Source organism: Ornithorhynchus anatinus, chromosome 2 (assembly GCF_004115215.2).
Source record: "Ornithorhynchus anatinus isolate Pmale09 chromosome 2, mOrnAna1.pri.v4, whole genome shotgun sequence".
NCBI classification, from domain to species: domain Eukaryota; kingdom Metazoa; phylum Chordata; class Mammalia; order Monotremata; family Ornithorhynchidae; genus Ornithorhynchus; species Ornithorhynchus anatinus.
The window spans coordinates 66709157-66737110 of NC_041729.1; the positions used below are offsets into that span (position 1 = coordinate 66709157).

Sequence of the window (27954 nt, forward strand, 5' to 3'; positions counted from 1 at the left end):
CTTGGGAGACTAAAATATAACAATAAACAGACATTCCCTGCCCACAACGAGTTTACAGTATCTGACCCTTTCCCCATCTCCGTTGGAATGATGCACCTCTTAAGTGTAGCACACTGTACTAAGCAAGTTGGAAAGGAAAACAGAAGTAAAAGACATTTCCTCTGCCCACTGAAGGTTTTACAATGCAATTTGAGACATACACAAAATACAAATGGTGGGATCTGTAGAAATAACAGAATGGGAGTAGAACAAACATTCTGGGAGCAAAGTCACCCCTCCGCCTCTCCCCTCCCCCCCAACAACCCCCTCCCCTACTTTCCCATCCTTCCCTGCAGTATCCTCAGAGGAGATCTCCTCCCTCCTCGCAAGTGCCACCCCCTCCACCTGCGCCTCGGACCCCATTCCCTCTCACCTTCTTAAAACCATCGCCCCTGCCCTCCTCCCTTCCTTAACTTCTATTTTTAACCACTCAATCTCCAAGGGCTCCTTCCCCTCTGCCTTCAATCACGCCCACGTCTCCCCCATCCTAAAAAAACCCGCTCTTGACCCCACTTCCCCCTCCAGTTATCGTCCTGTCTCCCTACTACCCTTCCTTTCCAAAATCTTAGAACGAGTCGTCTACAATCGATGCCTAGAATTCCTCAACTCCCATTCTCTCCTAGACCCCCTCCAATCTGGCTTCCGTCCCCTCCACTCTACCGAGACTGCTCTCTCTAAGGTCACCCGTGACCTCCTTCTTGCCAAATCCAATGGCTCCTACTCCATTCTGATCCTCCTTGACCTCTCTGCTGCCTTTGACACTGTCGACCATCCCCTCCTCCTCCATACCTTATCTCACCTTGGCTTCACGGACTCTGTCCTCTCCTGGTTCTCCTCTTACCTCTCTGGCCAATCATTCTCGGTCTCCTACGCTGGAGCCTCCTCCCCCTCCCATCCTTTAACTGTTGGAGTTCCTCAAGGGTCAGTTCTCGGCCCTCTTCTGTTCTCCATTTACACTCACTCCCTCGGTGAACTCATCCGCTCTCACGGCTTTGACTACCATCTCTACGCAGATGACACGCAGATCTACATCTCCGCCCCTGTCCTCTCCCCCTCCCTTCAGGCTCGCATCTCCTCCTGCCTCCGGGACGTCTCCACCTGGATGTCAGCCCGCCACCTAAAACTCAACATGAGCAAGACTGAGCTCCTCATCTTCCCTCCCAAGCCCGGTCCGCTCCCAGACTTCTCCATCACCGTGGATGGCACGACCATCCTTCCCGTCCCGCAGGCCCGCAATCTCGGTGTCATCCTTGACTCGTCCCTCTCGTTCACCCCACACATCCTATCCGTTACCAAGACCTGCCGGTTTCACCTCTACAATATCGCCAAGATCCGCCCTTTCCTCTCCACCCAAACGGCTACCTTACTATTACGGGCTCTCGTTATATCCCGGCTAGACTACTGTGTCAGCCTTCTCTCTGACCTCCCTTCCTCCTCTCTCGCCCCGCTCCGGTCTATTCTTCACTCCGCTGCCCGGCTCATCTTCCTGCAGAAACGATCTGGGCATGTCACTCCCCTTCTTAAACAACTCCAGTGGTTGCCTATCGACCTCCGCTCCAAACAAAAACTCCTCACTCTAGGCTTCAAGGCTCTCCATCACCTTGCCCCTTCCTACCTCTCCTCCCTTCTCTCTTTCTACCGCCCACCCCGCACGCTCCGCTCCTCTGCCGCCCACCTCCTCGCCGTCCCTCGGTCTCGCCTATCCCGCCGTCGACCCCTGGGTCACGTCCTCCCGCGGTCCTGGAACGCCCTCCCTCCTCACCTCCGCCAAACTGATTCTCTTTCCCTCTTCAAAACCTTACTTAAAAATCACCTCCTCCAAGAGGCCTTCCCAGACTGAGCTCCTCTTCCCCCTCTACTCCCTCTGCCATCCCCCCTTTACCTCTCCGCAGCTAAAGCCTCATTTTCCCCTTTTCCCTCTGCTCCTCCATCTCTCCCTTCCCATCCCCACAGCACTGTACCCGTCCGCTCAACTGTATATATTTTCGTTACCCTATTTATTTTGTTAATGAATTGTACATCGCCTTGATTCTATTTAGTTGCCATTGTTTTTATGAGATGTTCTTCCCCTTGACGCTGTTTAGTGCCATTGTTCTTGTCTGTCCATCTCCCCCGATTAGACTGTAAGCCCGTCAAACAGCAGGGACTGTCTCTATCTGTTGCCGACTTGTTCATCCCAAGCGCTTAGTACAGTGCTCTGCACATAGTAAGCGCTCAATAAATACTATTGAATGAATGAATGAAAATATTAGAATATACCCCCAAAATATCTGCATAAATATATATGCCCTTTATTCCCCCCATCCTCCACATCATATCACTTATGTACATAGCCATAATTCATTTTAATGTCTGTCTCCCTGCTTCCAGACCGAAAACTCCTTTCGGACAGGGAACGGGACATCCGACTCTGTTCTACTGTTCTCTCCCAGGAGCTTAGTGCAGTGCTGTGCACATAGTAAGCACTCAATACACACAGACTGGGGACAGGTATGATTGGTTACTGCTAAGGGTAGAATTCATCTGGCTTACTGAAGGTGGCATTTTAGGAATGTGACAATGGGGAGGGTTGACATCCTGGGAATTTGGGGAAGGAGAGCGTTCCAGGACAGGAAAAAAACACCAAAAGTGGTTTGGAGACAGGTGGGTGGTCCCTGATCAACAGTCAATCAATTGCATTTATTGAGCATTTACTGTGTACAGGGCATTTGTCTAAACACTTGAGAAAGTCTTCCCCTTAGAGAGTAAACATGTCTCTAGACTAAGTTCACTGTGGGCAGGGAATGTGTCTACCAACTCTGTTATATTGGACTGTCCCAAGTGCTTAGTACAGTGCTCTGCACACAGTAAGTGCTCAATAAATATAATTGATTACAGTATAATGGAAGCGATAGACTTGTTCCCAGCCCACAGGGAGCTCACAGTCCAGAGGGGCACTGTTACATCAACGTATTCCATATTGCCGTGCTCCGGGATGCAACGTGAGAAGTGTGGGTTAGTTTCCAGATATGCTTCTGATCCTTTGGGAACAATTCCACTTCCAAAGCTTATGACATCTTGCAAAGTCTTTGAGACAGTGCTTCGAGAACTGCTTTATAAAAGGTAACTGGCCTCTGGAGGTACACATACAAGAATCAATCAATCAATGGCATTTACTGAGCACTTAATAGGTGCAGAGCACTGTGTTCTAAGCACTTGGGAAAAGATATGCAAATGCCTATGAATTGCTCTAGAGTGGCAGCAGATTTATGGACCAGCAAAAAAAATCTCAACAAAGGAGCAGAGTGGTCTAGTAGACAGAGTACAGACCTGGGGGGGTCAGAGGACCTGGATTGTACTCCCAGCTCTGCCACTTGCCTTCTGTATGACCTTGAGCAAGTCACTTCACTTCTCTATGGCTCAGTTTCCTCGACTGTAAAGTGAAGACACAGGTTCTCCCTCCTACTTAGACTGTGAGCCCCATGTGTGACAAGGACCGTGTCCGACATGACTAACTTGTTTTGATTCCAGCACTTGGAACAATTATTCTCCCCACCTTCAACGTCTTATTGAAAGCACATCTCCAAGATGCCCTCCCTGCCTAAACCTTCCTTTCTACTTCTCCCACTCCCTTCTGTGGCACTCTGATTTTCTTCCTTCATTCACCTCTCTCCCTCAACCCCACAGGACTTACATACATATCCCTAATTTATTTCTATTCATGTCTGTCTCCCCTTCTAGACTGTAAATTCACTGTGAGCAGGGAATGGGCCTACCAGCACTAACGTATTGTCATTTTGAACTATCCCAAGTGCTCAGTAAAGTGTTCTGCACATAATGAGCACTCGATAAATACAATGAATTGATAATGGTCACACATCAGTCTTCAGCCACATTCAATGAATAGAGTCCTGGATTTATAATGGATTTATTGAGCATTTACCCAGTGTTATGTATGCACTGTACTAAGATGTTGGGAAGGTACAACAGAAGCAAAAGACATGCTCCCTTCCCCTGAGGAATTTACATTAGCTGTGGCATTTACTAAGGGTCTACTCTTAGACCAGTAAAGACAGATACAAATATATTTAAAATGAAATCTCCCTGTCAGTGTCATTTTCAAAAATAAAGGGCGCACTTACAATAATAATAATGATGGTATTTGTTAAGTGCTTACTATGTACCGAGCACTGTTCTAAGCACCGGGATAGAAACAAGGTAATCAGGTGGTTCCATGTGGGGCTCACAGTCTTCATCCTCATTTTACAGATGAGGTAACTGATGCACAGAGAAGTTGAGTGACTTGCCTAAGATCACACAGCAGACAAGTGGCGGAGTTGGGATTAGAACCCACAACCTTCGACACTCCAAGCCTGTGCTCTTTCCACTAAGCCACACTGCTCCTATATCAATAAGCATATCAAACATATCAGCATATAAACAATTAACATGTATCTCCAAAGTGCAACAGTGTTGGCACATCAAGGATGAAGCCTCATTATGATGATGGGTGACAAGATTCTTTTTTCTTGGCCACAATAGACTGCAAAATGTACTTACCCAATTCATTCCCAGAACTGTGGGAGAATATCAAAGAAATACAAGCCCCCAAAATATTCAGAGTTTGATATTTTACTCAAGGTATATATGTAAGCAGACTAGAACAATAAACCAAACTCAAATTTGCAAAGAAGAGCACTGATCATCAAAAGCAGTAACACATCAAAAGACAACTTTACAATCTTCACATCAAAATGGTTTCCTAGACTGAATTTGACAATAGATGAGGGATTCAAATTCTTTTTTTTTTACCGTGCCAACTCCAGACAGACCCCTGAAAACAAACATCAGAAGGACTCATCTGGAACCCAAAACTCTTTTTAAAAAAGAAATAACTTTTGTGCCTGAATAAGAAGTCTATTTCTCCCAAATTAATTTTCTAGTAAAAAAAATCTATTTTTAGCAGCAGTGATGCACCAAACCAGGCTAACACTGCTCATTTTTGGATTCTGTCATATGGAAGCATGCATCTCCATACCTCTATATTCACTCTTCATTATTACTATTATTATTATTGTGATTTTCATGATCATGATTATTTCAACATAGTGGTGCAAATTGTCTTAAGAGTATATATTATAATAATAAAATAATTGGAAATATCAATCAACTCTAAACTTTTCTCAATTATTCTCCTCATAGCTCCTAATAATGATAGTAGGAATCCTGATTTCCATAACACACATGGCAGTTCACCAAAAAACTATTTGAGAGTTGGGAATGAGAGCAAGTATTTGCTTATTAAACATAATAACTTAAAATGATGGAGTTAAAAAATTATACCCCAAGCACAAACATGCAAAGAGGAGTTTACCAACCAAAAGTATTACAAAGATAACACATATTACAAATATATTAACCATTATATCTCTTGGTTTGTGGTTTTAGTTTGACAAAAGCTGAAATCACAGTTGTTTTCCCTTGAACTGATTTTGGTTTAAAAACAAAACCAAACAAATCCGCATTAGTTGCTCATATGCCTTGCCTGCTGTGGAGTACACTATGTGGGGCTGTAGAGATTTGCCAATACCATTGGTAAACACTCTGCGTTTTTTCACGGTATTTGTTAAGGACTTAATAATAATAATATTTAAGCGCTTCCTATGTGCCAAGCCCTGTTCTAAGTAGTAATAATAACAATAATGTTGGTATTTGTTAAGCGCTTACTACGTGCAGAGCACTGTTCTAAGCGCTGGGGTAGATACAGGGGAATGAGGTTGTCCCACGTGAGGCTCACAGTCTTCACCCCCATTTTACAGATGAGGGAACTGAGGCATAGAGAAGTGAAGTGACTAGCCCACAGTCACATAGCTGACAAGGAGCAGAGTCGGGATTCGAATCCATGACCTCGGACTTCCAAGCCCGGGCTCCTTCCATTGAGCCACACTGCTTCTAAGTACTGGGGTAAATACAAGGTTATGAGTGTGTCCCATGTGGGGCTCACAGTCTTAATCCCCATTTTACAGATGAAGTAACTGAGGCACCAAGAAGTTAAGTGACTCTCCCAAAGCCAAACAGCTGACAAGTGGCAGAGGCAGAATTAAAACTCACAACCTCTGACTTCCAAGCCTGTGCTGTTTCCACTAAGCCATGCTACTTATTATGTGATAGGCACCATACTAAGCGCTGGGGTACATACAAGGTTTCCAAGTTGGGCAGAGTCCATGTCCCACATGGAGTTCAAAGTATCAATCCTCATTTTCCGGATGAGGTAACTGAGGCCCAGGGAAGTGAAGTGACTTGCCCAAGGTCACCTAGCCGACAAGTGGCAGAGCTGGGATTAGAGTGCAGGTCCTTCTTACTCCCGGGCCTGTGCTCTATCCACTAGGCTAAGCAGCTGAGCAAAGCTCAATATGGATGGAACTGGGTGACGGAGGAACAGCCAGGTGTTTGCTTGAGGTGGACCAGGCTACACTCCAACTCAGCCCTTCAGGGCGTGCGTGAAATGGGTACGGGAGAGGAGGAGGTCCGAAATGAAACCCAATCCACCTCTGAATGGCCAACCCAGGGAGAAGCTCCAGGGCCAAACCTGTTCTGTGCACAGATCGATGGCTCCAGACACCCAGCTGGTAACCACGAGTCCAGCATCGTAGAAGGGGTTGAGGAAGTGGAGGGGAAGTTGTGAACTCATGGGCTAACTGAGCACCCTTCTCAATGATGCTGGACTGTAAACTCCTTGTAAAATGATTGATTGATTGACTCCACCTAAGTGTGATCTGGAAAGCAAAACTGGGGGTCCCCAACACTGAATCACAATGGTGCATCCAGGAGAGAAAGGAAGGGAAATGAGGAAACTTAATTTTGAATTCATTTTGAATGGGACTATGTCCAAACACGTACTCCCGCTCAAAATAAACTAAAAAATTAATCCTCAATTTACAGCAACGTTGCCACATAAGAATAAAGTCTCAATATGATTATGGGTGACATAATGATATTATCTTTCCTACTGGATCTTGTTATGGACCCAGGTCAGCCTATTGGCTGGGATGGGATGCATTGAATTCTGATTGTAAGCCCGTCAAAGGGCAGGGACTGTCTGTATCTGTTACCGATTTGTACATTCCAAGCGCTTAGTACAGTGCTCTGCACATAGTACGCGCTCAATGCACTATTGAATGAGTGATATTAAACAAGAACAACAACAAAAAAAAAGTGTCAGATTAGAACCAGGCTCTGAATTCTCCCAATAATTCAAAATTGACCACTTTTGAGGATAAGATGGACCAAGGGACAGGGACACAAATGTGTCTGTTTATTCATTCATTCATTTCAATTCATTCAATAGTATTTATTGAGCGCTTACTATGTGTAGAGCACTGTACTAAGCACTTCGAATGTACAATTTGGCAACAGATAGCGACAATCCCTGCACAATGACAGGCTTACAGTCTAATTGGGGGAGACAGACAAAAACAATAGCAATAAATAGAATCAAGGGGATGTACATCTCATTAACAAAATTAATAGGGTAATAAAAATATATACAAATAAGCCAATGAGCACAGTGCTGAGGGGAAGGGAGAGGGGGAGGAGCAGAGGGAAAGGAGGGGAAAGGGGGCTCTGCTAAGGGGAGGTGAAGGGGGGGCAGAGAAGCAGCAGAGGGAGCAGAGGGAAAAGGGGAAGCTCAGTCTGGGAAGCCCTCTTGGAGGAGGTGAGTTCTCAGTAGGGCTTTGAAGAGGGGAAGAGAATTAGTTTGGCGGAGGTGAGGAGGGAGGGTGTTCCACGACAGCGGGAGGTTGCGGCCCCGGGCGTCGACGGCGGGATAGGCGGGATCGGGGGACGGCAAGGAGGTGGGCGGCAGAGGAGCGGAGCGTGCGGGATGGGCGGTAGAAAGAGAGAAGGGAGGAGAGGTAGGAGGGGGCAAGGTGATGGAGAGCCTTGAAGCCTAGAGTGAGGAGTTTTTGTTTCATGTGGAGGTCGATAGGCAACCACTGGAGGTGTTTAAGAAGGGGAGTGACAGGCCCAGATTGTTCCTGCAGGAAGATGAGCCGGGCAGCAGAGTGAAGAATAGACTGGAGTGGGGCGAGAGAGGAGGAAGGGAGATCAGAGAGGAGGCTGACAATAATCCAGCTGGGATATTACGAGAGCCTGTAGCAGTAAGATAGCCATTTGGGTGGAGAGGAAAGGGCGGATCTTGGCAATATTATAAAGTTGAGACAGGCAGGTTTTGGTGACGGATTGGATGTGAGGGGTGAATGAGACAGCAGACCCAAGGATGACACTGAGGATGTGGGCTTGAGAGACGGGAAGGATGGTGGTACCGTCCACAGGGATAGGGAAGTCAGGAAGAGGACAGGGCTTGGGAGGGAAGATAAGGAGCTCAGTTTGTTATAGTGTACAGTTCCAAGAGCGTAGCACAGTGCTTTGCACACAGTAAGCACTCAATAAATATGATTGAAGGAATGAAAATTCATTAACATATAAGGTATGAGTATTTCCCACCCAGAAACCCATTCAGGCTCTTTTTTATTTTATTTTTATGGTAATCGTTAAGCATTTCTTATGTGGCAAGCACTCTTCTAAGAGATATGGTAGATTCATGTTCCAGTCCCCCATGAAGCTTACATCCCTTTCATTCATTCAATAGTATTTATTGAGCGCTTACTATGTGCAGAGCACTGTACTAAGCGCTTGGGATGAACAAGTCGGCAACAGATAGAGACAGTCCCTGCCGTTTGACGGGCTTACAGTCTAATCGACGGGCTTACAGTCTAATCGACGGGCTTACAGTCTAATCGACGGGCTTACAGTCTAATCGACGGGCTTACAGTCTGATAGAGGGAAAACAGATATTCAATCTGCATTTTACAGATGAGGTAACTGAGACACTGAGAAGTTAAATGACTTGCCCAAGTTCACAGAAGTCAACTTTATCCCATCTGGGGCTCACAGTTTCAATACCCACTTTACAGACGATGTAACTGAGGCCAAGAGAAGTGAAGTGACTTGCCCAAAGTCACACAGCAGACAAGTGACAGATTGGGGATTAGAATCCATGACTTTCTGACTCCCAGGCCCGTGCTCTATCCACTACGCTATGACTCTTCTCACCCTACCCTGCTGGACTTCATATCCGGCAGGTCACTGTTCTCCCATCTTCAAAGCCCTTCTGTAACATAGTAAAATCACAATGAGTGGCAAGGATTTAAAGCATTTAGTAAGTAATGGTAGACATAACAATAATATAGGAATTTATATTGGGAAATGTCAATTGTGGGAGTAGCTTTGAACCTTATACTGCCTGCTGGTTTAATACCATTAAATCAATGATTCCTTTAGAATATTTTTCCAAAAAAGAAAGTTCTCTGAGAATACATCAGGCCACAGCAGAAATGTCTGCACGTGTTTCTGTTGTTTATCCTATTCAAGAACAATAGAAATATTGTGAATATACGTCTGTATGGTGAAATAAGACAATTCAATTCTATTACCAGCAGGACAAAGTAGTAGGGAAGAGATTTTACAACTGTACTCTTTAAAACACAGTATCGTTTCCATAAACTATTTCGGTAATTTATGAGTTACACCATAAATAGACAAGTTCCAGGTAGTTGAAACTTTTATTAACCATACTCTTTTTGGGAAAAGCTTATAATACAAAAGTTGGCCTATTCTGTTTTTCTTTCTTTACTCGGGCTCCACAGGGGTTTGACCTTAAGGAATTATTTGAAAACATCTTGGCCTAGTAAATATTCCCTTTCCTTAATTTTAATGCTATTCTGGCCATACTGTATTTGATTTTTCCCAGGTAAATTACCAGTGCTGATGAATCCTTGCAATTCTCTTGTGAGATATGTACATTTGTCCACATTATCATAACTAAATAAAATAGGTTAGCTGGATTTCTTAAAGCCAAAGGGGAAGTTAATTTCCGAGCTGGAATTAGAACGCAGAAGTTTCTGGTTTTAGAATTTACTCTGGGAATACACGTAAACACATCCTTAAGGATAAAGGAAATTAAATAGATTTTCCCTCTCCCTTCGATTCGTAACTTGTGAACTTTTCATGGATATTTGAATTGACGGTAGGGAATTCCGAGTGAATTTGCTGCATGCAAATACTTGTGTTCCCTAGAATGCAAATTTGATGTGCTGCTGAAAACTTTGATATCCTAAACACTTATTCTAGTCTCTCAGCACATCATTAAGCGTTAACCCTGGCAGTTGGCATTATACTATAAAAGACTCGGCTTGTCTTTGCTACTTAACAGTAGGTGATATCCTTTTAAAAAGAAAAAAACCACAGCATATAGTATAAGGGAAATGACAGTTGAAGAAATCAGTGGGATCAAGTGGAAAGTGTGCTAATCTTGGAGTCAGAACAGTTTGTAATTAGTCCCAGCTTTGCCTGTTGCCAATTAATCTTTCTGTGCTTCAGGTTCCTCATCTGCAAAATGGGAATAATAGCAACTCAGGACAAACTAAGTTTTCAAAAGTGCTTTTGCCATTCTGATTTTAACGTAATAATGTTGGTATTTGTTAAGCGCTTACTATGTGCAGAGCACTGTTCTAAGCACTGGGGAAGATCTGTAAAATGGGGATGAAGACTGTGAGCCTCATGTGGGACAACCTCATTCCCCTGTATCTACCCCAGTGCTTAGAACAGTAGTAAGCGCTTAACAAATACCAACATTATTATTATTATTATTATTATTATTGTTACAAGGTAATCAGGTTGTCCCATATGAGGATCACAGTTAATCCCCACTTTACAGATGAGGTAACTGAGGCACAGAGAAGTGACTTGCCCAAAGTCACATGACAGACAAGTGGCAGAGCCGGGATTCAAACCCATGAGCTCGGATTCCCAAGCCCGGGCCCTTTCCACTGAGCCAGGCTGCTTCTCTATTATGTGAATTCAAGTTTCTCTCTCAAGAATTATTTTTTAATCATTATATTATTATAGTATTTGTTAAGCTCTTAATATGTCCCAAGCAGTATTCCAAGCGCTGGGGTAGAAACAAGATCATCAGGTTGACATATTACCTGTCCCACATGAGGCTCAAAACTGAAGTAGAAGGGAGTAGGATTGAATCCCTATTTTACTGAGGCAGAGAGAATTTCAGTGACTCGACCAACGTCACATCTCAAACCGCCGGCAGGGCCAGAATTAGAACCCAGATCTTCTGACTCCCAGGCCTGTGCTCTTTCCTTTAGGCCATGCTGCTTTCAAATACAGACTTTGTCTTGTGTTCACAAGTTAGAAAACCTTTTCCTCTAGCATCTTATGTTTTACTCTTTACCTCCAGGAAAATTGTTCTACCACCGCTGCCAGTCACCTCCTCAGCTGCTAACTAAGAAACTTGGCAGCACCTCTTAAAAGTGCCAACAGTCTTGAAAACAGTCTTGATGGGAGTCTTCAGAGAACTGGGGAGCGATGCAGTTGGCCAAATGTAACTGGGTACTTATTGAGCTCTTAGTGGGTGCCAAGCACTGTAAAAGGTGCTTGGGAGAGAATACAGTGGAGTCTGTGGACATGTTCCCTGCCCACAAAGAGCTCACATCCACCAATTAAATCCCTCAGGCTTTGGTCTGGATCTGAGCCACCATGATCAGCACCATGGCCCTCCCTCTGTTCAGAAGCTCTGGAATGAACTGCATGCAGGGTTTGCTAGAGAAGCAGCATGGCCTAGTGGAGAAAGTGTGGTCCTGGAAGTCAGCAGGTCTTGGGTTCAAGTCCTGACTCATTCGTCTGCCCTGGGACCTTGGGCTCATCATTAGCTCCTCTGTGCCTCCGTTACCTCATCTGTAAAATGGGGATTAAGACTGTGATCACCGTGTGGGACATGAACCGTGTCCAAGCTTGTATTTACCCCACCACTTAGTACAGTGCCTGGTAAATAATAAGCACTTAAATATTATAGTTATTATTACTACTAGCTGAACATGGCAGGCATTTTCCCAGTCACTTCTATCTCTTAAATTTCCCTCCATGTGACAGCCAGGAAAAGCCTTCTAGACAGTAAATTTGTCCTCTGGACGGTATGCTCGTTATGGGGAGGGAATGTGTCTGTTTATTGTTCTCTTGTACTCTCCCAAGCATTTAGTTCAGTGCTCTGCACACAGTAAGTGCTCAATAAATATGATTGATTGAATGAATAATAATTGTGGTATTTGTTAAGGACTAATTAGAGAAGCAGCATGGCTCAGTGGAAAGAGCGTGGGCTTGGGAGTCAGAGATCACAGGTTCTAATCCCAGCTCTGCTGCTGGTCAGCTGTGTGACCGTGGGCAAGTCACTTAACTTCTCTGTGCCTCAGTTACTTCATCTGTCCAAGGGGGGATTAAAACTGTGAGCCCCACATGGGACAACCTGATCACCTTGTATCCCCCAGCGTTTACAACAGTGCTTTGCACCTGGTGAACGCTTAACAAATACCACAATTTATTTGTTTATTTATGTATTTATGTGCCAGGCACTGTACTAAGCACTGGGGTGGACACAAACAAATTGGGTGGGGCACAGTCATTGTCCCACATGAAGCTCACTGCCTCCCCATTTTACAGAAGAGGCAACTGAGTCACAGAGAAGTGAAGTGATTGCCAAAGGTCACACAGTAGACAAGTGGTGGAGCCGGCATTAGAACTCAGGACCTTCTGACTCTTAGGACCACGCTCTGTCCACTATGAATGAAGTTGCTTCCCCATGAATGAAGGCTGCATGCAGTTCTTAGCAGCTAAGTAAAGGTCCCCCAGTTTTGAAGGGACAGTTGAACTCATTTAATTTGGACTATATACATATATATATATATATTATTTGGACTATATACATTATATATATATAATGTATGTGTACATATTGAACCCCACACATCCTACGCATACCATGACAATCTATGAATCTGAACTGATTTGCCTGTTCATTTTAAGATCTCTTTTCTCAATCATTTTCACTGAATGCCATCTGCATTGAAAACATAAAAAACAAAACTAAAACTTTCTGCATTTCGCATTTCTTTTTGGCTTACCAGCCCGAATCACTTTACCTTGCTTGGATAAAACACTTTCTGAGTTTGGTTTCTCTCCTGACAGAGGATACAAGAAGCTCTTTACAAAGAAAGGGGATTTGAGAATTCACTGGCCATTTCCAGATCTCAAATCAGAAGAGACACTGTGGTACCACTATAAATGAAAACATCAAACAAACATTGATTTTCTTATGCTCACATTGTCAATTTTATTTCATTTGTCACCTGCCAAGGAGCTTCAGTTCCTTGTGGTCCCTTAGTAAAGGGAAAGAGGAATGCTAAGTGATGGATCTGAAAATGAACCATTCATTATATTACTAATTGGGACCAGGCTGCGGATTCACCTTCAGGCAGGCACAGAAAATTCATCAAATAACTGTGGGTGGCACCAGGAGGGCCTTGGAGACAACCAACGAGCATTCTTAAGACCAGTGTTTCTGTTTACCCTTTAAAGATGAAATTGTAATGAGCTCTAACACTTCTAGCATGGCAACCTTTATAGTTGAGGGAGTGAAAATCCTATTTCTTTCCTGAAACAAGACCTTCAGGTATTGGATATCTGCCCCACCCTCAGCCCCACACCATTTAGGTACATATTTATAAACTTGTCTTGTCTTATGCTGTCATTTCCAACCTACGGCGATTCCATGAACACATCTCTCCCAGAACACCCTACCTCCATCTGCAATTGTTCTGATAGTGTAATCCTAGAGTTTTTTGGGTAAAAATACAGAAACGGTTTACCACTGCTTTCTTCCACGCAGTCAGCTTGAGTCTTCGCTCTACACTCTCCCCCATGCCGCTGCTGCCCAACACAGGTGAGTTTTGACTTGTGGCAGTTTGCCTTCCACTTGCTAGCCACTGCCCAAGCTAGGAATGGAATGGCTAGGCCTTTGCTTGACTCTCTCTCCCATAGCTGAGACTGCTAAAGTACTGGAAACTCTCCAGGTGCAATCCTGAGAGGGGAATTTATAAACTACATATTATAAATCATTTCTCTTAATATCGCCTCCCTCTCTAGGCAGTAAGCTTGTTTGGGGGACGGAACGTGTTAGCCAGTCCTGTACTGTTGTCCTCTCCCAAGCACACAATACAGTGTTCTGTACATTGTAAACACTCATTGAATACCACTGATTGATTTCCTGAAACAAGACCTTTGGATATTTGACATTCATCCCACCCTCAGCCCCACAACACTGTATCTATCAATAGATGTATAGATAGCTATAGGTACATATGTTACGCATGATAAACTATTTACTGATATTACTGTCTCCTTCTCTAGGCTGTAAGCTCGCTGCAGGCAGGGAACATGCCTACAAACTCTGTTGCATTGTACTCTCCCAAATGCAGTACTCAGCACCCAGAAAGCACTCAGTAAGAAACTGTGATGATATTTCAGCTATGTGACTACCTACCAAGCCCCCTCCCCTTTTCTGACCACCATCCTTGTTTAAGGTAAAAGGGTGGACTGATTTGTTTATCTCCTACCTGTCAATCTACCATGTTTTGAAGCTTACAACATCGCTTGTTTTCCCTTGGGTCCATAGAAATGCGAATTGTCTTTATCCAAGTGCCTAACAAATCATTGTCACAGAGGCAGCGGCCGACCTTTCTTTTCAATCTATGCACTTTTCAGGAGTTATAAATCAGTTGACTTTCAAGCTCGATGAGATGGCATATGCCCCGGTTTGAAGAACAGATGGAGGCTTGGGGGAAAATTGTTTCTGCAGGCTTGCTACAAGCAGCACTGCTCCATAAAAGTGAACCATTTGCACTAATTTCTCACATAAATTATAGAGGCAGCAGGGAGCACCAGTCCATTCAGCAGAAAATTTTTCATCGAGCTTTCAGAGGTCATTTAGCAAATTTAAATTAAAGATATTTCTGATACATGGCTGCATTTTCATTCTGAACCATTTTGAGGTAGCAATTTACATCAAATAAAGCAATGACTTTAATTGTGTATACATCCCCCCCAAAAAACAGGGCAGTAAATTAGCTGTGAGTGGGATGACTGCTTTAAGGGATCCAAGGATAAGCTTTGGCCGTTATAAACACAGGAATCAATAACTGAAATATGGCACCTTCATACCCCAGAATTCAGCTAAATTATCCCTTTCTTAGCAAGACCCGTGACGTGCATCTACCGTTAGCTAAGAGGTGAGCTCCTGCTCTGGCCGATACCACCAGAAAGCAAAATCTGGTGACGGCAACCTTTATTCTTCATGGGAAACAAATTACTCAGCTGTGAAGCAATCTGTCTATTAGAGTTGTGAATCAATATGGTGTTTTATATGATGGGGTACACAGGCAGAATATTCCTTTCTGTACTGGGCTTTAAGAAATGAAACGGGGAGTCAGGGTGGACTGTAAAAGGCATTCGCAACAGGGAAGAATTCTGTGAGCCATATAGGGTGAAGCTGCAAAAAATGATCTCATTTTCACTATACTAATTTATTTCATATTGTAGTCATTACACATAATGGACTAGAACTTGATTTTTTAATAGTAAAATATTAGTGCCATCTATATAACAATAAATAATTATCTTCAATAATTGTTTTTCTTACTATAAAATTATCAGTTACGTCAGTGAAAAATTTGATGGCAATCTCCTTCCATCCATGAACAGCAGCATTGCCAAGAAATGAAAACTAAAAAAAATAATGAAGGCACCAAATCCTAAAAATATATTTATGCATTAGTATTAGAGTCTATTATTTAATTCACTGCAGGTTTTCATACAAGCTATTGTGTGTGGAAGTAATGACTGTCAAGCATTGAATTAATTTATGCTAAGGACATTTTACACTTTCATTTTCTGTTTGAATACCTATTTCTAGTGTGTTTGGAAAGAACATCAGAGTTACTTTAAATTTGAGATGCTACTAAACTGCTGCTCACCAGAAACTACATGGCAGGTACCTGTGAGTTGGGGGCTTCTTTCATCTAAAACAAAGTGGGACCATGAAATTAAAACTAAACCTTTCAAGCCCCACCACAACTGTGCCTCTTACTGTCCCAAGGAACGGTGGAACAATCTGGCGGATCTATATATGCTGAAGGTCAATCAATCAATCGGTATTTACTGAGCACTTACTCTGTGCACAGCACTGTTCCAAGTGCTTGGGAGTGTACAATACAAGAGAATTAGCAGACATGTTTCCTATCCATAATGAGCTTGAAGTCACTTTTGGCTTTAAGGCTAGCTTCTACATTTCCAACCTGGATTCATTTTAGGAAATGTTCCATTTGGTTCCCCAAATACAGCCTCATAAATTATTTTCAAAGGCCTAGTCCTGTTTTTGGTTGTTTGAAATGAGCTTAATAAGCTCAGCTCTGCTTCTCTGCTGAGAAGAAGGATGGGCTAGTGGACAGAACTTGGGTCAGAAAGTCAGATGGACTTAGGCTCTAATCCTAGCTCTACCACTTGTCATTTGGGCAAGTCATTTTCCTTCTCTGGGCCTCAGTTACCTCATCTGTAAACTGGAGACTAAGACTGTGAGCCCCATGTGGGACAGCGACCCAATGTGCCTGTATCCACTCCAGCACTTAGTAGAGTGTGTGACACATACTAAGTGCTTAAGAAATGCCATAACTATTATTATTGTTATTAAAATGCCTGGCACATAGTAAATGCTTAACAAATACCCCTAAAATAATAAAAAAAGGCTTCTTTAGCATTCTTCCTGAAGTGAATTAACCCATTGGCAAGGCGCAGAACCAATTTCAGATACGTATTTGTTGATGAAGACTACTCAATTTAAGAAGAGATTTTTATGATAGAGATAGTCTCAAAGGGGTTAAGGGACAAATTATCCTCTCCCTTCCTTTCTCCCCTCCTGTGTTTCTTTTCCTTCCTCTTCCCTTGAGCCTGTCTCTTTCTCCTCTCCCAAATCATATACTCCTATTTCATCTCCTTTCCTCTCTCCCTTCCTTGTTCTTTCCTGTTCAACCCACCCATTCCAACCCCACACTGTGCCCTAATCCTTCCGGAGGTTCAGATCTGTCCAGAGCAGCAGATAATAGTATTAATATTAATAATAATAGTGGTATTTCAGCACTGTACTAAGCACTGGTGTAGCTACAAGATAACAAGGTTGCACACAATCCCTGTCCCATCTAAGACTCACAATCTTAATCCCCATTTTACAGATGATGCAACAGAGGCATAGAGAAGTAACAATAATAATAATGGTACTTGTTCATTCAATTGTATTTATTGAGCGCTTACTGCACTTACTATGGGTCAAGCACTGTTCTAAGCAATGGGGTAGCTACAAGATAATCAGGTTGGACAGAGTTCCTATCCCAGATGGGGCGCTTAGTCTTAATCCCCATTTTCCTGAAGGAACTGAGGCCCAGAGAAGTGAAGTGATTTGCCCAAGGCCACACAGCAGATAAGTGGCAGAGCTGGAATTAGAACCCATGACCTGCTGACTCCCAGGCCCAAGCTCTATCCAGTAGGCCAGGCTGTCTCTTACCGGCCATGGTGCTTCTCACAGTGCGAGTTTCTGATTTATAGCCTGTGCTTGCAGGGTATGGCTGCCACTGTCACGTGGCTCTATCTTCTCTTTGAAAATGTTTTCAGTGGAGGTTTTGATTCTCACTGGATGTTCCTCCCCTTCGAAGCATTTTTAAAATGGGCAGCCTCATATGTGGGGGGTCGTGAAACCGGCGATCCCAAACTGGGTCACGCCAGCTTAAGCCTTGACACACTTTCAAATTGCCTGAAAAAGAGTTATCCCTGCTACATCATAAGCTCCTTGAGGGCAGGGATGGTATCTTCTAACTTTGCGCTCTCCTTAAGGCTCAGTACCGAACTCTCCACACCCAAGTCACTGGGTACAAACTGGCGATTGAGTCTTTTGCCAATCAAATGGATGAAAGTAGGTTTGTTTTGCTTTTTGTCAAGAGCTTACTCTCTGCCAGGCCCTGTAAATCCACCACATTGTAACTACCCTATATCTGCCTTTTATTAATCACACTGGGGTAGATACAAAATAATCTGGTTGGACATAGTCTTGTCTCACCTAAGGCTCTCAGTCTTAATCCTCATTTTATAGATGAGTTAACTGGGACAGAGAAAAGTTTAGTGATTTGCCCAAGATCAACAGCAGACAAGTGGCATAATTAGAACCCAGGTTCTTTAACTCCCAGGCTCATGCTTTTTCCCATGTTGCTCCCCTTTCCTATCCCTTTTATATTATTTTATATTATCACTTAAGGTAGCGAAAACAAACAGAAATCTTCTAGGGATAGAAATCAGGTCCTATAAGGAATGGTTAAAATAATTAGATCACTACCTGTAGAGAAGAGAAGCTAAGGGGTGACAGTAACTATCTAAGAAAGGTTTTTAAGGAAATGAAGTTGATCAGTTATTCTTCATGTCCACAAAGTGTTGAGCCAGAGAACTGAGGGTTTAAATTAAACAGGAGAGCTTTTGATGGACTACAGTGAAAAATTTCTTGATTATAAGGGTGATAAAAACTAGAATAGGTTATCAAATGAAGTTGTAGTTACCATTTGTAAAGCTCTTTAAGGAAGTAAACAACCTTGCTGAGTTATTCCCTATCTAGAGCATATTTGAACATCTTTCAAGAGTCACTTCCAGATCTCCAACACTACGTAAAAGGAGAATATTAACTTTCACAGAACAAGGCATTTTTCCCTTAGTGTGAAAAACCTCCAATATTCTGTTTAGACACAGTGGCTAGAGCACGGGTCTGGGAGTAAGAAGGTCATGGGTTCTAATCCCAGCTTGCACCATCTGTCTGCTGTGTGACCTTGGGCAAATCACTTAACTTCTCTGTGCCACGTTTACCTCATCTGTAAAATGTGGATTGAGACTGTGAGCCCTACATGAAACAAGGGACTGTGTCCAACCTGATTTGCTCAAATCCAGCCCAGCGCTTAGTACAGTGCCTTGGCACATAGAAAGTGCTTAACAAGTACCATAATTATTATTATAACACAACAGCATCTACGCAATACCCATCCTTAGCAGTTAGTATTTACAGACTAATTCTCAGCCCCTAAGTACAAATTAATACTTAGAAAGGTGGTAAACACTGAGATAGGGATGCTCCATATTTATCTTCTTATGCATCCTACCATACCCTAGACTTTAACAGTTTGAATTTATATTCTTCCTCCCATTCTCACTCCATGCATGTCCTGTCTCAGTTGGGAGAGACAGGATGGCTCCTCTAGCAGTAGTAGATAGTTTTGACGCTTGACTACTTGTTTTCTTTTGTTGTCTGTCTCCCCCGTTTAGACTGTGGGCCCGTTGTTGGGCAGGGATTGTCCCAATTGTAAATTCCAAGCAGGTTAGTTCAGTGCTCTGCACATAGTAAGCGCTCGATAAATACAATTGAGTGAATTAATGAATAGTAATGCACAAAGGGCCAGTGATAGAAGATACTCGCATGCACTCAGACTCTCCATCCTCACCAAAACTCTGAGCCTATTTTGTATAGCTCTGTTGAGTTTTAATGTTTCATCACTCCAGATGTGCCTATCTCCAATCCCTTTTCCCTGTTTAAACTCATATATTGTGAAGCCCCCAAGGGACAGGGGCTACGTCAAATTCCCACCTGGACAGACTCTCCGAGATCTCTGCACAAAGTGCCTAATAAATACCATTACTAGCATTTATTGAACAACCACTTGGTGAGATACACAGAACAAGGTGCTTGAGAGGTATGGAATAACAAAGTGCACTTTCCCCACCTAAAAGGGGTTAACTCAAATGGGGAAGACAAACATAAATATATTTACAAATGTCACATTGGGCTAGGGGAGGAACGAGGGATTTCCTGGAAGAGAGGGTCATAGCCAAACAGTTTTTCATCATATTCCCAACAGAGAAATGTACCTACAGGACACTGAAGTAGAGTCTCCTTCCTCTATGTCCAGAAAGGGTGAATGCATACAACTTCCTGAGGAAGTCCATGTTGCTGTGTCCCTCTGTTCTCTCCTTCCAGCCCCAGCATTGCCAAATTTAGAAACCACCTCAAAGTCCATGCTACACATCACCGAGGGGAGGGTAGTTGAAAAAAAAAAAAAAGTGGAGGAATGCCTACCGGGGCTAAATATGGAGTGTTGAAGGCTTCTGACTGGAGAAACGTCTAGGGTTTCTCATGGGGTGGACAGGCACGGCCGGAATCCTGAAAACATCTGCTAGTAAGGATGGCGAAGCCCACGCTAGTTGCCGAGTTGGCCACCCGAGGCAACCGCTGGCTGACACTGGCAACACACTGTGGTCACTTGAACCTTGAATGGATTTTGTGGGTGAAAGCAGTTTAATCACTTCACCCTGTGCTGCTAGTGGATAGAGCACAGGACTGGGAGTCAGTAGGACCCGGGTTCTAAATCCGGGCTCCGACACTGGTCTGCGGTGTCACCTTGGGCAAGTCATTTCACTTTTCTGTGCCTCAGTTCCTCATCAGTAAAATGGGAATCAGGACTGTGAGCCCTAAGAGGGACAGGAACTGTTTCTACTCCAGCACTTAGAACAGTGCCTAGCACATAATAAGTACTTAAATACTATTATCATTATCAACATTACTTTAAGAAGTAGCACCTTGAGTGGAGGAGGATGGGCCCCAAACTAAGTCATCATGATAATTCTCCCAATATGCTGCCTATCATCTTGCTCGTAGCACATGCTCACTTCCACATCCCATATGCCCTGAACACCAGGATAGACCCAAGCAGTCATTGTGTGACCATGGGCAAGTCAGCTGACCTCTCCGTGCCTGTTCTCTCTTCTGTGAAATGGGGATACCTGTTCTCTGTATAAGGCTGTGAGCCCTCTGTGGTGTAGACTTAAGTGCTTACTAAGTTACATAATTATCATTAAGTCTACAAGACTGATTTAAAGAAAAAAAACCCTATTGGGATTTATTTAGAGTATTAGATGAATGTTCCAATAGCATGGCATAAGTGATAGAGCACGGGCCTGGGAATCAGAAGGTCATGGGTTCTAATCCCAGCCCCGCCACTTCTCTGCTGGGTGACCTTGGGGAAGTCACTTCCCGACTCTGGGTCTTAGTTACCTCATCTCTATAATGGGGATTGAGACTCTGAGCCGCACGTGGGACGGGGACTGTGTCCAACCCAATCTGCCTGTATCCACCTGAGTATTTAGTACAGTGCCCGGCACCCAGTTAAGAGCTTAACAAATACCATCATCACTATTATTACTATTATTATTCCCCTCCAGCTGAGGACAGGGAGTGGAAAGAGCTATACATGTCGGGACTCCTATTTCTCCCCAGGCTTTTTATGAGGTTGAATGGAATAGACAGCCCAAAGCCATGGGGTAATAGCTGATAGCTTCCTCCCCACAGCCCCAACTCTAAAGCTCTGTTTTCCTCGACACTGGCGCCTCTGATGCTGGTTCTATCCATCGCCCGTCCAACAGTGCCTCTTCCATTTGAACACAGTCTCCAGCTTCCATCAGTAATACAAGTTACCTCTCAGTACCAGGGGAAGGAAAATTCTCTTTCACTCTACCCATATTGCTTGGGTTGAGTGGGAATCACGGTTGCCTAGGCAACAGGCCTGGGTGTCAGAGCACCCGGGTCCTAATGCTGGTTCTGCCACTTGGCTGCTGTTTGACCTTTGGCAAGTCACTTTGCTTCTCTGAACCTCAGTTATTTTGTCTGTAAAATGGGGATTAAGATTGTGACCCCCTTGTGCGACAGGGACTGTGACCAATCTGATTAGCTTGAATCTTCCCCAGCGTTTAGTACACTGCCTGCAACATAGTGCTTAACAAATATCATTGAAAAAAAAAAGTGGGGACACAAAATGTTTAGGAATTTAGAAAGCACGTTCCTAACTTGGGATCTTCTCAATTTTTTTGATAAGCACTTTATCATATGATTGCCTATTTCATTTGGAACTTTGAATTAATTTTCAAAGATACTTTGACCTGTGAGCCCCATATGGGAAAGCGGCTGTGTCCAACCTGATTAACTTGTATCTACCCCAGCGCTTAGAACAGTGTCTGACACATAGTAAGCACTTAAATGCCATTAAAAATTTAAAAATTACCTAGAGAAGAGGAGCCCTGGGTAAGATTGCATTATCTCCCCTTCTCTTCTAGAAATTCTTCTTGGGACTTTGTCTTTCACTTAATTCTCCTTTCCAGAGGGTGATTGCCATGTGCTATAAGGTAGCATTCATTCATTCCATCGAATAAGTGCTTATTGTGTGCAGAGCACTGTAATAAGTGCTTGGAAAGTTCAATTTAGCAATAAAGAGACAATCCCTGCCCACACTGGGCTTACAATCTAGAAGGGGGGAGACAGATAGCAGACCAAATAAACAGGTATCAATATAAATAGAATTATATATATATATAATATAATATATATACACACACATACACCAAAACAAGTAAATAGGCATCAATATAAGTAAATAGAACTATAGATATGTACATATATAGACAAGTGCTGTGGGGCAGGGAAGGGGGTAGAGCAAAGGGAACGAGTCGGGGAGATGGGGGCGAGGGGGAACTGAGGTAAAGGGGGACAGTCTGGGAAGGCCTCTTGGAGGAGATGAGCCTTCAGTAGGGCTTTGAATGGGGGAAGAGTGATTGTTGGGCAGATTTAAGGAGGAAGGGCTTTCCAGGCTAGAGGTGGAACATGGGCCAGGGATCAACAGCGGAACCAGCAAAAACAAGGCACAGTGAGAAGGTTTAGCAGCTAAACAAGATAAAGAAAGGAGGATAAAAAAAGAAAAACATGAGAAAAGCTGAATAATATTCAGCCAACTTTCCTTAAGGGAGAGTTATTAAATTTGATTGTATACCTTTTAGTAGCTCATTGCTCTTTATACTTTGAAAGGAAGAGGAAAACGAGAAGCTCTAGGCTGTGAGCTCATTGCGGGCAGGGATTATGTCCACCAACCCTGTTTACTGTACTCTCACAAATACTTAACACAGTGCCCTGCACATGGTAAGTGCTCAATAAATACGATTAAGTGACTGACTGAGGAGAAAGGAATCATGGGAAGGGTTGTAAAATCCCCTCCATCCGCCTGTTGCTTGAGGCTCAGCTATTTGGGAAAGAAAGCAAGTCAAACCTGCTGTTGAAAATAAGGTTCAGGGATTAACTGTGAATTTAAATTATTCAACCTTTCTTTGGTCTCTGCTAGGCTGAGAGCTGGCTGTTAAATATGGTAAAAGGCCAAATAAATGATTTCCATCACATTTTATCTCAGACTTGCAGAGAGCGAAAATTTTCGAGGGTTGATCTTTTTTTAACCTATCTGCTTCTATGGCCAAGGTTATAGTTACATAGCAGGGAACATGATGGAGTTCACTATTTTGGCTGGCAGTCACAGTTTACATTTTTATTAAAATTCTTATTTGCCCACAGCCTGGTATCTGCTCATTAATTTATGTTAAAGGTCAGGCTATGGTTGTAGGTGACCTACATGGATAGAACTCCACAGATACATCACCGCCAATAATGAGTCGAAAGGAGGTGCTTCTTCACAAGATCATACTTTTAAAGAAGGTTAATCTGCTATCTAGAGAGTCATCCCATATGGATTTAAGAAAGCCCTTCAGAGTGTGAAGAAATGGGCTAAAAATTTTTCATGCCTTCTGGAAAAATAGAAGAGTTATCACTGTTTCCCTGGAGTGGCTGAGAGATAGTTACAAAGATGTCAACTGCTTTATGATGGTACAGGTGATTGGGTCTGAGACAGCCTGGGAGGGGGTATAGGCTGGGTTCTCTCTCCCATGCTGACCATACCAAGCTGTTTAGAGAAGCAGCGTGGCCTACTGGATAGAGTACAGGTATGGAAGTAAAAGGACCTGGGTTCCAATTCCTGCTCTGCCACCTTTCTGCTGTGCGACATTGGGCAAATCGCTTCACTTCTCTGGGCCTCAGTTATCTCATCTGTAAAATGAGGATTAAGACTATGAGCCCCATGTGGGACACGGACTGTGTCCAACACGATTAGCTTCTATCTACCTACCCCAGTGATTTCAACAGTGACTGGCACATAGAAAGCATTTAACCAATACCATGAAAAGTAAACAAAACAAAAATACAGCTTGCCTTAAATCCAGTCTTTTCAATGAGAGCCAGTTGGTATGGTTGCTTGCTGACCATAGCAAATCATGCCTTGGACACCACGGTAGTTGCCGCCCAAGTCATGGAACTTTTGATCCACATCTATGGCAGCCACTGTGGAAGAGTCCAGAGGAGTGGACTCCCCAAATCTAAAGTCTTATTAAGGTCACAGCTCCTCTAAGAGATCTCCCCTGATTAAGCCCTCTCTTCCCTGACACCCTCTCCCTTCTGTGCCATCTACGCACTTAGATCTGTACGCTTTGGACAATTGGTATTCATGCCAACCTCAGCCCCACAGCACTTACATACCCCTAGTTCACTTATTGAGATAAACCAGTGTCTGTCCCTTTAGAATATAAGCTCATTATGGGCAGGGAAAGTGCCTGTTAATTCAGTAGTACTGTACTCTTCCAAGTGCTTCGTACAGTGCTCTGTACATACTAAGCGCTCAATTATGCAGTCGATTGACTGATTTAGGAGAAAAGAGAAAGATTTCCGCTTTGGCCTCTGTGAGTTCAACATGCTGATGGGACTTCTGTATGGGCAATATGAGATTGTAATCCAAGCCAGAGAGTGTGATGAATAAATTAGATTTAGGAGTTTCCTGCACAGTTTTAGTAGGTAAAGCCATGAGAGCATAAGTAATGAAGGATGAGAAGACGACTCAAAACAGAGTCTTCTGGAAAACCAACGATTAGGGAAGGAGAGCGGAAGAAGAGCCAGTATGGGAGCCTGAGGAAGAGCAATCAGACAGTTAAGAGACAGAGATGAGTAGCTTACCAGCAAAACCATGTTTAGGAAGACGGTGAGTCAGTCCTGTTTATCGAGTGCTTACCATGTCCAGAGGACTGTACTAAGCGCTTGAGAGTATGCTATAACACTAAACCGACACATTCTCTGCCCACAGTGAACTTACAATCTAGATGGGGAAGATGGACATTTATATAAATAAATTACACAAACATACCTAAGTGTTATGAGGCTGGGAAGGGGGATGAATTAAGGGAGCAAGTTAGGATGACACAGAAGGGATTGGGAGAAGAAGTAAGGAAAACTTAGTCAGGGAAGGCTGAGGAGATGTGCCTTCATTAAGGCTTTAAAGGGGGCGGAGAATAAATGTCTGGGATATGAGGAGGGAGAGCGTTCCAGGCTAGAGGCAGGATGTGGGCAACAGGTTGGTGGTAAGATAGAGGAGAATGAGGTAAAAGGAGTAGATTGGAGGAGCAAAGTGTGCAGGCTAGGTTGTAGAAGGAGAGTAGCGAGGTGAGCCAACAGCTTTCGAAGACTGCCAAGAGGTAATAATAATAATAATGTTGGTATTTGTTAAGCGCTTACTATGTGCAGAGCACTGTTCTAAGCGCTGGGGGAGATACAGGGTAATCAGGTCGTCCCACGTGAGGCTCACAGTTAATCCCCATTTTACAGATGAGGTAACTGAGGCACAGAGAAGTTAAGTGACTTGCCCACAGTCACACAGCTGACAAGTGGCAGAGCTGGGAGTCGAACTCAATAGAGTGAAGCCCTTTGGAATTGGGGAAACGGAGGTCAACGCAGATGGCGACAGCAACCTCGATAGAGCGAAGGAGTCAAATGTCAGATTGTAGGGAGTCAAAGAGCACTGGTGAAGAGGAAGTGAAGGCAGTGGGGTAGCACGGCTCCACAAAAGTTTCTGGTCCAACAACTAGGGGATGCTATGGAATCCACGGTAGCCTTTTTAAGTACGGGAGAGATATAAGCAAGTTCGAAATGACAAGGGTCTGGATAGACTCATAGGTAGAAGATGGCAGGAAGGGAAGAAAACAGTATGCTGACTAGGGCATTTAAGAAGTGAGGAGAGAGGGGCTCCAAGACTCTGACAATGTTGGAGCAGGCGGGAGTCCTCTTGCGAGGCAGCTGGGAAGAACAAGGTGGACTAGGGATGGAGGAACAGTAAGGAGATGAGTGTCACACATCTGGCGGTGACTATTTTGCTAATCGGGTAGTTGAGGAGGTCGACAGGAGTTAGAGAAGGAGGAAGTAGGGGCACAGGAGCCTTCGTGAGGAACATCATGACCCGGAATAGTTGTTGGTACTGTAGGCGGAGGAGGGTCGGTGAGCCTGGTTAGCAAGGACTTCCCCGTGGAATGAGCTCAACTGGGTAGAAGCTTTAGTTTTTTTAAAAAATAATTTACAGGAAAATGAATCATTGCATATTTCATCTGAAGACTCATGAATTCCCATTTTCATGTGGAAAGAAATTTGAGAGTCCCCCAGCACGGTAGTTCTTCTGCACCGGTGAACAATCAAACACTTGAAACAAGGAATAATTACATATCAATGCTACGAAAAACAGACAATAGAGCGTTGGTAACCTATACTTCCATCAGAAGTGAAATATGTATGAAAAATGCTAGGTATAATTTTCACTCATTCTCTTTTCACTTGGAACGTGTTCCCAAAATAACTTCTGATGCTAATATATACAGTGGAAGGCAAGATAATAAAGTTTTCCCCAAAAACCTATTACACAATTTTATTATCAAGACTATCATCCAGTTGTACTTGCACAAGCAATTCTGTAAAAATAATAAGTTTAATAAATGAATAGCAAGGAGAACATTGAGAAACATTTAATAATTATATCCATAAATTTAAAGAGGACATAATGGAGAAAAGGCAGCGTTTGGGTGTTCCAAACATGTATTTCTTCATTAGCACCAAGATAAATGGCAAAAACAATATTTTGATTAATCCAATATCCATATTTACTGTACCCAAATGACCTTTCCATTTGAAAGCTCTTCTTTTACGTTTAGAAGCTTTAATTTAGCCACCGGTCCTAAACAATTCAATACAGTACTCTAATTTACCCAGTTCTGCTGGATTCCTCTGCCTGAAAATGAATTAATGGAACTACTTTGGTTCAACCCAGATGATATTTGACATGAACAGTTCAAATGATTCTACAGTGTTGTATTTTTCCTCCACCTGCCGTGATCCTCCCACTTGCATCACATCACCCTTTTTGTGGGTAATTCTTTTCAGTCAACAAATGGCATAAAAAGCAGAGTAAATTATCTGGTGCCCCCTTTCCCCCCTTTCCCCCCCAAAATATATAATAGCCAGAGCAGGTTAAAGATCAATATTCATTTTTTAAATTAAATTTAAAAAACCTGCTCCAGTCAGTTAAGAGATTGGCAAGTTCTTACAAATAACATCGCTGAGGCTTTCAGAGCAAAACAGAGCCGCATTAGGATGGAGTCATTAGGCAATACATTTATTTTGAAGCCAATTAACCTTTTGTCAGAGAAATGTCGGTGCTGTAATGGTTTCAGCGGGGGAGGTCAGCCTCTAACAGGGCCACGTATGACAGCGATTCCGCCGGTTGACATATGCTGCAGACCGAGAGGACGGCCGTGGAATGAGAATCTGCCTTCGTTTAGATTCCGCTCTGCATTTCCACAGAGTGGGCAATCTTGACCTATCCATTTAGGTAATTAAAGCTTCCATTTGGAAGTGTCCTGCAGGAAGGTGAAATTTGGGGGAGATGAATGGCTGTGCCCAGCCACTTCCATCATTTGATGGACTGCCTGAAATAGGCTCGGCTGCCAGGTCCTCATAAAAATAGAGATGAATTGGGCAGCAGACAATTCTCTAAGGCACAGCGGCATCTCTGTCATCTGCCTCTCGGCAGCCTATAATTTAATTGTTAGCCAAGGTGGACAGCTGACTCAAGGGGCCTTCCTCTAAGAGCTTTCCCACCATCTTCCATTTGGGGAGAAATTACTCCAGTTTATTTACTTATCAGCCAACTTGGGTGGACAGGG

General features: G+C 43.4%; 1 protein-coding gene and 1 long non-coding RNA gene across 4 annotated transcripts in view; one reads left to right on the forward strand and one right to left on the reverse strand.

Annotated features, from left to right (window-relative positions):
* The window catches only part of PACRG (parkin coregulated), a 495432-nt gene that overhangs the window by 388663 nt on the left and 78815 nt on the right, over positions 1-27954 (reverse strand). The window lies entirely within an intron of this gene.
* LOC103165763 overlaps positions 1-27954 on the forward strand; it is a 55899-nt gene that overhangs the window by 17119 nt on the left and 10826 nt on the right. The window lies entirely within an intron of this gene.